Genomic DNA, 15,619 nt, shown 5'->3' with positions numbered 1-15,619 from the left:
GTTTGGGTAAACCAACTTATCTTACAATTCCAGCTACTCTGATGCAGATATTAGAAGGTTTAGGCAAGAAACAAAATTAAAGGACCTGGCAATGTGAAGAAGACAAGGATTTGGCTAATTGTATGCCAATATAATTTTGAAGTGATTGCATTAAAACTTTCCCAGAACACATTTCATAGAATTTAAGTGTTTTTAACATTATTTATAGTTAAATGAATTTGTTCAACATAAAGTATCAATATGTGTCCTTTGTTTAAGATGTTCCATTGATGATAAAGTCACCATATTTTTAGACTATTCATACAACCTTCTCCTACAATCATGACTGATAAATAGACAAACAAAATATTAACATACAAATATACTCACTCTCTTTCTATTCAAGTGACATTGTACCAGACAGTGAAAAAGCAGGCATAGCATGAATTATATCAAAAGGTGATTCATCAATAATGTGGGCTAAACTTCTATTTGTCATGCATTTTATGATATATCTGTAATTTATTTTATTTTTACTTTTACTTTGAAATAGGATATGTACTCTGGACATTGCAAAAATATTTATTGCTACTAAGAAAATGTTTTATTTGGGTACCCCTTACAATCCAAAGGCTTGTATCAGTAGCAAACATTTGTTCTTCCCAAACCAGTTCCAAAATGGACAATTACTTTCAAGGGTTTTGGCACGTTTGTATTGTGGACAGTTGGTTTTGCCAACTGTCTTTCCATCTGCTATGCCTGCTTCCTTCAGTGCTTTCCCAAGTAGCAGAAACACTTCAGAGTTTCCAGTGGCTTCTGGGGAAAAAAAACATATTTAAACATTGTTCCAATGGTGCACATCAAGCCTTTTCAACAATACCTGCTAACTAAATCTTTACCAGGAAAAATCACATATTACTTGAATACTTCTGAAAATAGCATGCAAATATTTTCATACTTTTCCTTCTCAAATAAATATTTAACTGTTAAATACTGTTGAAATTTTAAACTGTCAAACACTGTTAATATATACATATATAAATATAAATATATATATATAAGTATATATATATAAATATATATATTTGAAAATCAACACTTATTAGCAAATGCTACTATTGTTTTTCCAACTAGATTTCCTCTCCATGAAAATTTATAGCATGTCTCTGACAGAAATATCTCCCATAACAAAACTGGATCAAATTTTCAACCAATCCATTGTTTCTTCCTGTTTTTAATTAAAATTTTGATTGTTATTTTAAAGGTGATATACAGAGGTGTTACATAAGTCAGGGCGTGAAGACATTTATTTTTGAACAGTGTCATTTCTTTCCTCATTTCTTCCCTCATTTCCTGACTGTCTTCCCCTACAAATTACATAGATCATTTTAACATAATATATATACACACATATATATATATGTATGTATATACATATGTATATATATATATATATATATATATAACAAATATCTTAAGAAGATTGTATTCATTAATCTGTTGCTGTGAGGAAGGAGCATCCAATCACTTTTCTTCTCCCTTAGAGCTCTTAGGGAAATCTGGTGATTGTCCTTTGTTAAGCATTTAAAGGAGATGCGTCACTGAACTTGTGTCACATTGCTATCTCACCTTCCCCATACATGATAAGATTTACCTTCATTTCTGCCTTTTCCTTGGACTCAAGTCCTGGATGTCCTATTTTATAAATGACCACAAGTTCTACTTCAACTGTTTTAATAGTAATAGATGTAGGAAGGCATGAAGGATGAGGCAACTGAAATCATGGTGCAGGCTACAGATGCTGTCCTCTTTCCACCTGTATGGTGTAAGAAAGCAAGCAAATGGAGCAGTGACGATGCAAACACTAAATCATACAGCACATTTTTCAGACTTTTTTCCATGAATTCTGTTTTACCATAAACAAACTTTAAACTCAGCAGTACATTAGTTGGCGATATCTAGAATCATATAGTTTGATTCAAAAATAAACAATTCCAAAGTAAACCCTGACCAAATATGCTAGATCATAAAGATAATTGCTTTTGCCACAATAGTACAGTATGTTTCTCTCATGGTTATTTCCTCTAATCAGCCTCTGAATTCTTGTTAGAGAAAAATATGGATACATTTTTGATGCCTAAGATTTGGTTAGCAAAATTCATGACTTTAAAATCTGATCAAATCTTAAGTTCTCTAAAACAAGAACAGCAACAACAACAACAACAATAACAAAAATCCTCCAAAATCAAATATCCTCCTTGTTCCCATTAAGGGAACAAGGATTTAATTACAAGTATTTGACATCCTTAAAATATTAGCAATCTCATTTTGATTATGAATATGGTTGAGCTTCAGTCTTACTTTTTTTCTTTAAATTTTATTTATTTATTTATTTTTAAATACGGCTACCACAAGAATCCTAAAATGGGCAGATCATTCCCCAGGCATGATATGTAACCCTATTTTAAAAATAACCATTGACAGAGGTATAGCATGTGATGGGGTATTTCCTTAGCACTGGTCCTGAGTTGAAAACACCATACATTAAAACAGAAATGAAATGCCAAAACACTTGCTGAGTGTGAATTCAGTATCTCTGGCTTCTTACAACTTTAAGAAGATGAGATATTTGAATCTTGGTGTTTTTTAAAATAATTCACTAGTATTATCAAAACTTTGATACACAAGGAATATCTGATCTTATACTAATTGGAGAATAATGTGGAGAAGGCACCTATTTAAATGGACATGTATGGTATATGGACACGTGTATGGTATATAACATATGAACACCGTTATATATCACAGACTGTGATAGACAATTTGCTCCAGGAAAGTTAGAATGAACGTGTGACTTTAAATGAGCATCATTATTCCACAATACTGTGAATTTCCGGAAATTAAGTAATCACTTAATCACAATCAAAAAAAAAAAATAAATGGACATGGAAAATAGAGAAATACCAGAGTCTGAGTAAAATGTATATAAGCCAAGCCCACAAAATGGGCCAGGTGGACTGAGGAAGTGAGGCATGCCAACACAATGAGCCAGATGGAATGCAAATAAGGAACCGAAATACTAAGGTCATTCCTGTGCCTGAAAAAAAATTGAAACATGAACATCAAAAACTGCACCTCGTATATACATTGTTCCAATTTGGGGAAGGGAAGAGAAATAAATACAGGTTGACCCATTGTAACAATGAGATGTACAAGACACTATGTTGAAAACGAACTTAACTTCTGGGTGGGGATGGGGGAGGGAGGATTTGTGGAAGTGGGGAGGGAAAGGATGGTAGGGGAAAATCAAAGGAGGGGGTAACAATGCTTGATAGGAAATTTATTCATTATCTTACTCATGTAGCTGTAATCTCTCTGTACACTATCTTTACAATAAAAATATATTTTAAAGTACAGTCAATAATGTCCATAAAATGATATCCAGTCAACAAAATTTTCCCTCCATAGAAGCCTGTTCGGAGCCCCACAGCAGTGCGGAAGGAGCAGCAGCAAATCTATTCTCTGCCCAACTTCAGAAGAGAATTATATGTTAGTTATCACTATGACCTACTGTCTGACAAAACTCTCTTCTCTTTTATGGGTAGCCTAGAAAACTTTGAATTCCCATTTCTCCGTCTTGGTAAATTGTTTTACCAACCTGAAGCTTCAAAAATATCCATGATAAGAATTTCAAGAACCAAAATAAGTATCCAGAAATAAAAATCTTCTACTTAAACTACCTTTTTATTTAATATAAGCCAATAATTTGGAGGCAGTAAGCTTTAATCAGTAAAGCTTTACTATAATTAAGGCTTACATTTGTCTATAAATTTAAAATACCTTGGAGAATATAATTTTCATAAGAGCTATTCAACTGAGAGTTCTCATATTTCTCATCAATTTAGTTAGCAACCTTTTTTTTATTCTACTACAAAGTCTCCTTAATTAAAAAAAAGGCAAGAAAGGAAAAGACCTACTTCCAGTAGAGCTAGTAGCTCCTGCTTATATGTGTAAATTCAAATATGATATAGAATGTAATGTATCTGCATTTCTATAAATACATAAAATGAAAGGTTTTCCTTTCAAATAGTTGTCAGATCTATAAGTTATACTTTGCAATTTAGTGGAGAAATGCAGAAAAGTATGTATTCAACCTTAGGCAAAAGCTGAAACAGAAATCTTTTATCATCTGTTCCTAAGCTACAGAGTAATTCAGCCTATAGAAAAAAAGGAACAAAAATGAGATATGCTTATGTAGGTTGCCTTACTCCTGCTGGATTTCAAAGCTCTTACCAGTGACCCATTTTACTACAAGCCTGGTATTTTATAGAGAAAACCTACCTTATAAGGCCCTGTAACAATAGCTAATTGTGGGTTCATAAAATAGTATTCCGTAAAGTGACTTGATTGTGTCATTAAAGCTGAAAAAAATGTTGATTGATAAATACCTTGAAAAATTCTGACTATGGCATGTACCAATTAGACACAATACATAGATGTAATAGAAAATTCAATTTCTGAAAGTTTTAAAGTCATAGTAAAAGCTATTCCTAAGATCCTTATTCGTCCTATAGTTATGACTGTTATGATGGAATCACAAGACTCCACTGAAAAGCTCTTAGAAAATTATCTTTAGGCAATACTAAAATTTGGAATAGAAAAAATATTTGATAATTAGTTTGTGCTAGTACAACTCTTTTCTTATTGTGGTAAAGAAAATGTGCATGTAACACAAATGAAGCACATTTTTTAAAAAATTGGATAACAGAATATCAATCTATTTATGATTTCCATTGTTATTTCTTTCTCTCCTTTTTCTTGGTTCCTCTACTTTATAAGATGGATATTCATTTTGCCCTGGCTTTGAAAGCTAATCTTAGATTCTTATATGTTAACATATAAAAAAGGTGATATCTAATATTTCATGTATTAAAACAGATGAAAGTAGTCATTTTTAAATTTGTCACTTAAAAGATATATCAATAAATTAAATATATTATTGTATTAAATATGCAAAGGCATATTTTAAAATATCCTTTACTAAAGTTTATATTTATAAGCATGTGTATTAAAAAAACAGCTTTCAAATAACAGCCTAATGAAAAATAAGAAGAAAATTAAGAACTAGCCAAACCCCATACTAGCAGATCAAAATTAATAACAAATTTTAGAGAAGAAATTAACAAAAGAGAGACTTAAAAACCTATAGGAACACTCAATAAAACATGCAAGTGTTTTACTTATAAAGAATTCCCCTTTTTCAGGTTTTTAAAGTTTTGAGGTCCTTCACTTCTTTAGTTAAACTAACTCTTAGGTATTTTATTATTTTTTGTGGGTTTTCCCTATTTCCAATAAATATTATATGTCTGGAACAAGCAGAAAAGGTCCAAAGCTAAGTACATATGACCATATAAGATAATGCTAAGTGAAATGAATCCCAAGATTGGGACACAAGTGATTTTATCTTTCTTGCTTTTGGTTTTAATGTATTTATAATGTACCATGTGATTTTTTTTTGTTTCTTTTGTATGTTCTTCCCCCATGGTATAACCCCTGTTTTCACTATATTTGATTCCCATGGCCTGCATCTTGTATTTACATTTTTTCAACTTTGGGGAGGGGAAAGGAAATAACAAAAAGCTGAAATAACCTATTGTAACAATGAGATGTACAAGATACTATGTTGAAAACAAACTTTATAATTTCGGGTGGGGGAGGGGGGAATTGGGGGAGGTAGGGATGGAAGGGATGGTAGGGGAAACAGAAAGGAGGAGGTAACAATGCTTGAAACAGACTCATGTTACTGTATTCATGTAATTGTAACCCCTCTGTACAGTATCTTTACAATATACATACACACACACACACATATATATTCATATATATATATATATATATATATATATATATATATATATATATATATGAAAGAATCTCCCAATAAAGAAAAGCCTAGGACACAAAATACAAATTTTAAATTCAGAATTTTAAGTACTGAGATGATTGTATTTGAAATTTGATTTAATGATATTTCATTGAACATAGAATTTAGGATTACAGAATCCAATCTTTTTTTCTTGATTCATTTTTTTGTAAAAATCTACCACAATCTAATATTGAACTTGTATGATTTTTATGATATATTTCAATAATTTCTGTCTTTTTTTCCTGTAACTAAATTGTGACGTTTACTTAGACCTAGAGCTTTTTTTTTTTAAAGTAGTTCTTATGTTGAGTTTTGAAGCTTTGTAAATTCTAGGAAAAAGTGTTTAAAAGCCATTTATGAAATAATTACATTATGTCTGAAAACTGCACACAAGTACTTGCCTGTAACTACCTGGGAAAACTCACATGGTGGGAGTTTAAAAGTACAAGATGATGGTAATGACATCTTACATTGGTTACACCGAAGCTTTTCACTTTGATTTAGAATCAGGTGCAGGTAGGTAAAAAGATACTATTCATTTTAGAACAAGGTTAATCTTCAGAAGGAACCAGATATACAAAACCGTCTAGGAATTTTCATGCAAAATTAATCAATTTATGAAATAGTTACTTATATTCTTGCAAGGCAAGCGCTCTACCACTGAGCCACCTTCCCAGCCCAGTTACTTATATTCTTAATTACTATATTAATCCGTGCAACTACTAACAACAAGTTTCAATTATTCTTTGGATGTGAAGGAGTTTCTCCCATATCAGCTTTAGTTCACTGTAGCATTACAATTACAGCATGACTTTGGCATTTAATGTTTCCAGTTTCCACCTCTTGATAGAAAATAATGCTGTGATATTAGCGTTAATTCTAGGTGTTGGAGCACTAACTATACTATTTACATATATCTTGCAGCATCAGAATGATGTGGAATGAGAATCACAGGGCTAGAAACGTTTGACTTGCAGCATGTGGGAAAGCAGGCCATGAAGGAGTGAAAAGAGTTTCAGCTCCTTTGTACTGGACCAGACATTCTCCATTTTAGCTTCTCTTTGCCTGTCTCTGCTCTTCCTCTCTGACTGTATCCATCATTAACACTGCTACCCCACATTCTTGAAATGGTTTTTCCATATGAGTAATTCGGACATCAAGAGTGTATAATACACTGCCAAAACCATCTGTTAGAATTTAATGGTGATTGTTGAATTTTCCACTCACATATGTCAAGAGTTTTTAAGGGAATCTTATTCTTAGTCTCTGATCCATGTAAATCAAGAGATGACTATTTAAAATTTGAAGAAAACTGATGAGAATTATACTAAGAATTATACTAATAGCAATAATATTCATGTATTGAATATCTACTTGTTGCTTGGAAATTGCTTTTAAGCAGATCGTCAAGTAGTTCTTTGACAAGATGATAAACTTGTTTTCATTCATGAGGAAATGGGGGCTCATCTAAATATATTCAAACACATACATGGACGCTGATAATATTAAGGAAATTTGTTTCTTTACCTAATTGTTACCTAATAATGTTCTTAAAATTTAAGTCAATAAAATTGCACTGAATTTATCAAGTTTACATTATAAATGTTATGTAAAATTGGGAGCAGATCAAGACCTGATGTCCTTTTCTTTCCCTTAAATGTCATTTATTGAGTGATTTTATTCAATGTCTTATATCACCTGTATGAATATGGAAAATATGCCCTTACATTTCTTACTAGGGATTATATTTTTAAACATTTATAATGTTTTGTAATTCAGGGTTTCTGGAATTTCCTTTTAGTTTGGTATTCTAACTTGAACTTCTTAGTGGCCATAGTACACCAAGCTTGGAAGAATATGAAAGACAACTTTTTGAAATGTGGATAATATGTGAAAATTAAGAAACATAAAGCATTCTGATCTATGAATTCATTTTCTATATGGTAGTTTACTGAGGGTTGAGAAAGTCTAATGTTTAAATTTAGGAGGAGGTAGTTAAATGAGAGCGGAAAAACTGCTGAAAATGAATTTAAAAATAAGATACCAGAATGTTAGGTAATATAGAGGATGATAACTCAGATCAGTAATAATTCCATATGCATTAAAATAGAAGTTATGAAAGTCTCCGAGAAATGAGACTTGTTTTTCAATGACCAGAACACTGAATCGTTGCCACAAAATGGGATTTCAAAAATATAATAATAATAAGATAAAAACTAGACTTGTCACTGAGAAATGTGTAGGAAATCTATTTCATATAAATGTTCTGGTATGTGAGATATTGGTATTATAATAATGATATCTTATAAAAAATTACAGTGAAAGCAGGGGTTATTATAACATGGGGGAGGGACATACAAAGCAACAAAGAAATAATCTTATAAATGTGTTACAAACAATTGCATGAAAGAAAAAATATGAATACATCGTTTAAATAGGGATACAGGTGGACCCATTGCAACAATGAGATGTACAAGTCGTTATGTCGAAAACGAACTTTACAACTTTTGTGGGGGGCGGGAAGGAAGATTGAGGGGGAGGATGAGAAGGGATGGGAAGGGGAAACAAAGGAGGAGGCTACAATGCTTGATAAGAAATATACTCATTATCTTGCCCATGTAATTGTAACCCCTCTGTACAGTATTTTCACAATAAAAAAAAAAAATTACAAGCAAGCAGGGCACCGGTTTCTCATGCCTGTACCCTATGTATTCAGGAGGCTGAGATCTGAGGGTTGCAGTTTAAATCGAGCCTGGGAAGGAAAGTCTGTGAGAACCTTATCTCCAATTAACCATCAGAAAACGGGAAGTGGTGCTGTGGCTTAAGTGGTAGAGAACTTGCCTTGAGTTGAATTGCTCAGGGACAGTTCCCAGTCCCAGATTTCAAGCCCCACCTCCCCAAAAAAATACCCAAAATTACAAGCATGTCACTTAATATGGCAGAGTCGTTTTTGCTGAGTTGAAGATTATGGAAAATTATATCTGATATGTCGAGAATTTCCTTGTGTCTTGTTGAATGGCTAAAATTTTGAGGAAAATTTTCATGAGTAGATTCAGATTTTTTACAAACTAATTAGTGATAGCAGTAATGGTAAAATCTGATGCTATAAAAAACTTACATTTCATGGTGTAGGTAAGGAAATAACATGATGAGTAATATAATTCCTCTATTGAAGTTTTAAAGTAGGCAAGTTTACCTATTGCTGTGGTTTTTTTGGAATAATATCTTTGTACCCAAATATAAACCCATATGTCCTGCAGAATATATGAATTTTTGGGCTCATGTGTATGGGAGTAAATAGAGATCTTAGGTCTTGCTTTAGAACTTCTGTCCTTGCTTGTATGTCTGTGTGAGGTACAGAGTTTCTGTGTTTCACCTGAAAATTTGCTGAGGATAGAGGAGGTGGGGACATACAAAGAAAATGCAGATTTCTAGAATTACATACCTCTGGGTGGAGTCACCATATATTGTGTTACTATATCCCTGAATTCTAGAGAATTCCATCAAATTGTTTTTCTAGATATCTGGATCACTGATTATTTAGTGAGTAATTAACATATATATATATATATATACATATCTTCAGCACAATTTTGTCACTTAGAAAAATAACATTGAAGTTAATGTTATTAAGACAAAACATGGAAGAAAGCAGTGTCATAGTATAGTATATATAATAGTATATATGGTATACAGTATATAATTATAATATATACAGTACATATAGTATACATAGTATATATTATATACTATATAGCACATATAGTATATAATATATAGTATATATCCAATATTATTGATATTCTCTTCTACAAAATAAACAAATAGTTATAAGCCAAAATAATTTTTTATCAACCAAAATCAGGTGATTCTTCCACATACCAAAAACGTGGTGCATTTTATTCAACATAGGTTAGATGTACACTACAAAACTTGTGTCAATTAAAGATTTTATATTCAGACTATAGTTACTTGTTCTAATGTTATATAGGAAAAAGCCTGTCACTTCTTTGGGTATTATTTTAACAAAGAAGCACAAATTATCACAGTAAAATAACAGAATATTGTAAAAAATATGTATTGTGGTTAGTACCAGTAAAGTTTTTTTTTTTTTTTTTTGTCGGTCATGGGGCTTGAACTCCAGGCCTGGGCGCTGTCCCTCAGCTCTTCAGCTCAAGGCGAGCGCTCTACCACTTGAGCTACAGCGCCACTTCCGGTTTTCTGGTGGTTTATTGGAGATAGGAGTCTCATGGTCTCTCCTGCCCGGGCTGGCTTTGAACCGCGATCCTCAGATCTCAGCCTCCTGAGTAGCTAGGATTACAGGCGTGAGCCACCAGCGCCCGGCAGTACCAGTAAAGTTTTAAGAAAGCTAATTTTAGAATAAATAAACTCTGAAGCTTGATTATGAGTATGAGTTTAAAGAAAAAAATAACCAACATTCTTTGTCTTATGTACAATATTTTAAGTCAATGAAAGTTGTACTCATCCTTACTCTTAGTTGTATGTTGTGGTTGGAAGAAAAGCTCAAGGTGACTTAACATGTGGTATAATAAATTTGTCATACTTTGGACAAACTTTTATTTTGTCATTTCAGAAAAAATACCTCCTATGTTCCCTTGTTGAAATCATAAAGTGAATCATAAAAAGATTGTGTGATGGAAACTGCTTACACAGTCATATTCCTGCCCAAATGGAATTTTGCTGCAATATAGTTTTATCTCTTGATTAATGTTCCGTCAAGGTGGAAGTCACATTGTTTGTGATTTCTATGCTTGATAACATGAATCATGCTCATAGCAAATGCAAACGTTCAGAATGCTATCTGTTTGTTGTGCTTTGTTTGATGAGGGACTCTGCAGTGTTCAATTGTGACATAAATCTTCTCTCTACTTAGTACCAAACTACCTTGAACTAAAGTTCTGATGATAATGGTAGATGATGAAAGAATATAAATAGATGTTTCTGTCTGCTGATGTCGGTATCTTTGTTTCAAAACCAGTATTCATTTAAAAGCATAAACTTGTCTAAAAGCCTCCTTGTTTCTAGTATTTTGTTTTTTAATATTTTTTTCTAAAATAAACTGAAGTCTACGACCATACCACCCTGAATGCGCCCAATCTCGTCTAAAATAAACTGAAATACACTATTAACTTGCTTTTTAGGCCATATTTTTAAAATTCTTTTAACATAAAACAATCAAAGTCTGACTAGAGTATTCTATATATTATTAAAAGAATAAATGAGAAAATGTTGGTTACAAGAATCATTACCAGAATCATGACTATCTAAATTGGTATTATTTTTAGTAGTATTATCAAATTATTTTATTATTTATTTTTCTTAAATTCTATTTTCAGGAAAACATTTTGGCTGTTCTTATAACACTTAGAAATGAAAATTTATGTGAATTTGTAAGAAAAAAAATCTTGTTAAGAAATTTGCTTCACTCTCTGCTCTCTCTGCTCTCTGCTCTTTTCTAGCTCTTTCCTTCTCCTCTTTCCCAGCTCTCTGCTCTTTTCTACCTATTTTCTCTCTTTTCTATCTCTCTCTTAGCTTTTACCCAGCTCTCTCTCTTCCTCTCTCTTTCCCAGTTCTCTCTTTCCCAGGCTTTCCCCACTGCATGGAGGACCAAGATGGCCTGGTACAAGCCTGAACGATGAATAAACCTACCCCTTACCTGAAAAAAAAAAAAAGAATTTTGCTTCACATAGAAAGCTGGCATGATCAAAAATCTGAACTTCTTTTTTTAAATGCAAATTTCATTATTTTTTTAATTTAATTTTATTTTATTTGTGAACATACTGTACAGAGGAGTTACAATTACATGGGCAGGATAATGCATACATTTCTTACCAAGCATTGCAGCCTCCTCCTTTGTTTACCCTTCACATCCCTTCCCAGCCTCCCCCCCCATCCCAATCCCAATCTTTCTCCTTCCCCCCCTTCCAACCCCGCCCCCCCCCCCCCCCCGCACCGACGTTGTAAAGCTCGTTTTGGACATGACAACTTGTACTTCACATTGTTGCAACAGGTCCACCTGTATCCTTAAACAACTGGTTTTTCCCCATCTCCTCCACAAGTTATACTGACATCAAATATAGTGAAAGCAGGGGTTATACTGTGGGGGAGGGACATACAAAACAACAAAGAGATAATAATGAACTCTTAGATATGTATTTTAATGTTTTTTTCTTTTATGCATGTGTTTCTAACGCATTTATAAGATTAAATCTGAACTTCTTATATCCCGATTTGTATTTTTCTTCCACTGTCGGAAAAATCCTTATCAACACCTAAAGTGTTGTAGATCTCAAACATCTGCTGCCATATCTTTGTGGAATTTCATTTCCTGTACATAATTCATAGGTAGCATCAAGTATTTTTCACTTTTTAACTGACCTTTTTCCACCACATTATATTATTATATTATTATTTTAGCATTCCTTCCATTTTAACAAATCCTTCTCATTCTTGCCATTATTTTAGAATCTTTCATCAAATAACATTCATTTAATAATTCATCCATCCAAGTAAGTTCATGCATACCAATTATATATTCTCATGCTCTAGACTTCTCTTACACATACAAAATTAAAAAAAAATAATGGGACTTATTCATTTGTTGAGTGGGAGTTGCCATTCAACTAAGAAGTTTATGAATATAATGTATGTTGATCAATGCATACCATCATTCTTCCCCATCCCTTTCCTCCTAACCCTCCCCTCCCCTCAGTTTCCTTAATTTTGTAGGATATTCGCTGAATGTTATGATTACATTCTTCCTTATTCCTCTCTCTCTCTCTCTCTCTCTCTCTCTCTCTCTCTCTCTCTCTCTCTCTCTCTCTCTCTTTACTTCTACACTTCTTCTTGATCCCTATTCCACTTTCCAGATACATGTTTTTCTGGTCTTTATTTTGATGTGAGTCAGCCTCTCTAATAAATTACTCCCTTTGAGTTCTCCCCTGAAATCTACCATATCTCAGGTAATACATTTAAACAGACTTGGGGGAAAACATTTGTTCTCATCTAGTGTCATAAATGGAAATCAGAAAACAAAGGGCAGTGAGAGTGATTGTTAATTCTTTGTGTTCAGAGCACAGGGACTGCTGACTGTCAAAGTTAGGACCATCCTATAGCATGTAGGACAATGGAAAACTCAACCCTATACTCAGAAAGTCTATATTCTTATGAAGATGTCCTTAGTGTTTAGCATAAAATAATGCATATGACATCATCCACAAGAGTTTTTTAAATATATTATTGTGCTCTGAAATGAAAGGATGTTAGAATTTACTATCGTTTCTGAATTTGAGTACCATTATTGTGCCACTGTGATTTATGAAGTCCTCCATATATAAAAGGCATACTGCACATTGTTCTACTTGCATGCCACAGTGAATTCTCACAATGGTTAGGAATTGTGCTATTGCCATGCATTGAACTCTTACTTACTTATAAGGCAAAAGTACATAAGACTCTTATCTCTGATTAAGTACACCAAAAGGCCAGAAATGGAGCTGTGTCTCAACTGATAAGGTGCTAGTCTTGAGTACAAAAACTCAGTGACAGCACCAGTCCAGATGAAGACTCAGACCAGCACACAGAGAGAGAGTGAGAGAGAGAGAGAGAGAGAGAGAGAGAGAGGAAGGAAGGAAGGAAGGAAGGAAGGAAGGAAGGAAGGAAGGAAGGAAGAAAGGAGGAAAAAAGAAAAACAACAAGCGTGTTATTATAAATAGCATAACTTGGTTACAAATAAGTATCTTAGGATGTGTGAATATTCCCGAGTAATACAATTATAGAAATAAAGATTTATTCAAATATACTTAATTAAGATCTATGATTATAATTTACTTAAGATAATGAACTCGTTTGTAGAGGACGCACATCACTTACAAAACATTCAACTCAGAAATTCATTGTTTACTCTTTTAGATACATTTTTTCTAAGAGGATATAATATCACATATGAGAAGCATAACACTGTAAAATGAAATGTATACTTCTTTAAATATATCCATTCCCTTCCTCTATCTCTCTTTACTCTTTTCATTAGTTATTATTCACTGTTAATTTGCCAAACCATGCTAATCATTTATTATATCCACATGAAAGACTTGCTAGCATAAAAAGCAATGTGGAATAAGGAGGATAACATTTTATCTACATAAGATAAATAAGAAATTCTCGATTTTTTTTCTTTTTTTCCTCCTTATCTTTATTAGTTCCAAACCTCTGGCCACAAAAAGTAAAATGTAAAGCTGCAAAGTATCTTGTGTTCTTAGTGGTCTAACTTGGTGCCTAGAGAGGAGGAGGAAGAGAAGGGGAGGGATATTTAAATTATCTACATTATTAATACAATTACTTTTTTAAATTAAAAGTAGAATAGCCCAACACAATGGTAAAGAGAATACAAAGTTTTAATGATAAGACTTTAAATATCCAAATAAGAGATAACAATTAACCTATTAACAATTTGGATTTTAGTTTCAAAATAATCCGTTTAAACATTTCATTAATACTGTTTATACTTAAAACATTCAATACTTAAAAAATGAACTGTGCAACAATATATGTGACAAAATATAAAATATGCATATGTTAATGTCAACGTAATTTATTTGAATAATAGAAATTTAAATTCTCTCCCTTCTAATTAGAATTTGTGAATTACAGAATTTTTTCCACTGAAACTGTTAACTACGCAAAGTTAAAAACTTTTTCTCAAAATTTGGAACTGCTACTACTAGGAGAAATAAAAGATTGTTAACATCAACATCAACATTCAAATTGCACAAGCCACCCAGATATAAAAGATTGAATGTATCAGCTATAACTTTTTAAAGAATCTCCTTACATTCTCTTGAGTAATTACATGTTTTCAGAGTGTTAGAGAAAGAACACTTACATCTGATGCTACTGGGATATGTTTTAACCTGATTAAAAGTCTAAAGATAATAAAACTAGAATGTGAAGCTATATTTTCCTCTTGACTACTGTCAGTTTTGAGAGCAATCATCCAATGTTCTCAAAAGATTTAATTTAAGGAAATCTGCAGTGTTACACTCTGTGACTACTCCAGGGAGTTCTTAGGAAGATTAGACATTGCAGATGAAAATAGTACACACAAATTTTCCTTTTGCTTTTTTTCATCTTCCAACAGAGACACATATACACATAGACAAACACACACATCTATCATCTATCTGTCTATCTATCTACGCTTTATATTCATATCTTAAGAAGAAGGTGAATAATTGAATATAAATTCATGAAATTAGTTTGGTATATTGGAGAAAAATAACAATGCTGTATTTTAAATGTAGCACCGTTTATAAATAATTCAAAATGTGTTTTTCTTGAAAATCTGAAATAGAAAATCTAGATGTAGTTATTGTATATTTAATATGCATAAAATGTATCTATACATGAATGCATGAAAATGCATATATAGGTAAACACGCATGTATAAATGTGTATATGCATGTAAACATGCCTCTGTCTATGCATGCATGCACATAATTGTATGTGCACACATATATGTTCATATAAATACATATATGAATATATACATGTATGTATGTATACATACCTATATTAGTGTTTAAGTGTCTGTACACATATATACATGTACAGACATGTACATATTATATATTCATATGTACATACGTGTATATGTATGGAGTATATATTGTATATGTTATTGTACACATTATG

At 32.3% G+C, this 15,619-nt stretch overlaps 1 long non-coding RNA gene across 1 annotated transcript in view; it reads right to left on the bottom strand.

Annotated features, from left to right (window-relative positions):
• Positions 1–560: 560 nt before the first annotated feature.
• The window catches only part of LOC138813508 (uncharacterized), a 31,205-nt gene continuing 16,146 nt past the window's right edge, over positions 561–15,619 (bottom strand). The window contains exons 3-4 of the long non-coding RNA XR_011367827.1: positions 1,634–1,795; positions 561–795 (exon numbers count right to left, since the gene is read on the bottom strand). This is a non-coding gene — a long non-coding RNA (uncharacterized lncRNA). The remainder of the gene's footprint in view (positions 796–1,633; positions 1,796–15,619) is intronic.

Source organism: Dipodomys merriami, unplaced genomic scaffold (genome assembly GCF_024711535.1).
Source record: "Dipodomys merriami isolate MVZ:Mamm:240054 unplaced genomic scaffold, mDipMer1.0.p SCAF_6, whole genome shotgun sequence".
NCBI classification, from domain to species: domain Eukaryota; kingdom Metazoa; phylum Chordata; class Mammalia; order Rodentia; family Heteromyidae; genus Dipodomys; species Dipodomys merriami.
Note: the sequence above shows the minus strand (reverse complement) of the source record. Positions and strands in the feature narration are given on the sequence as shown.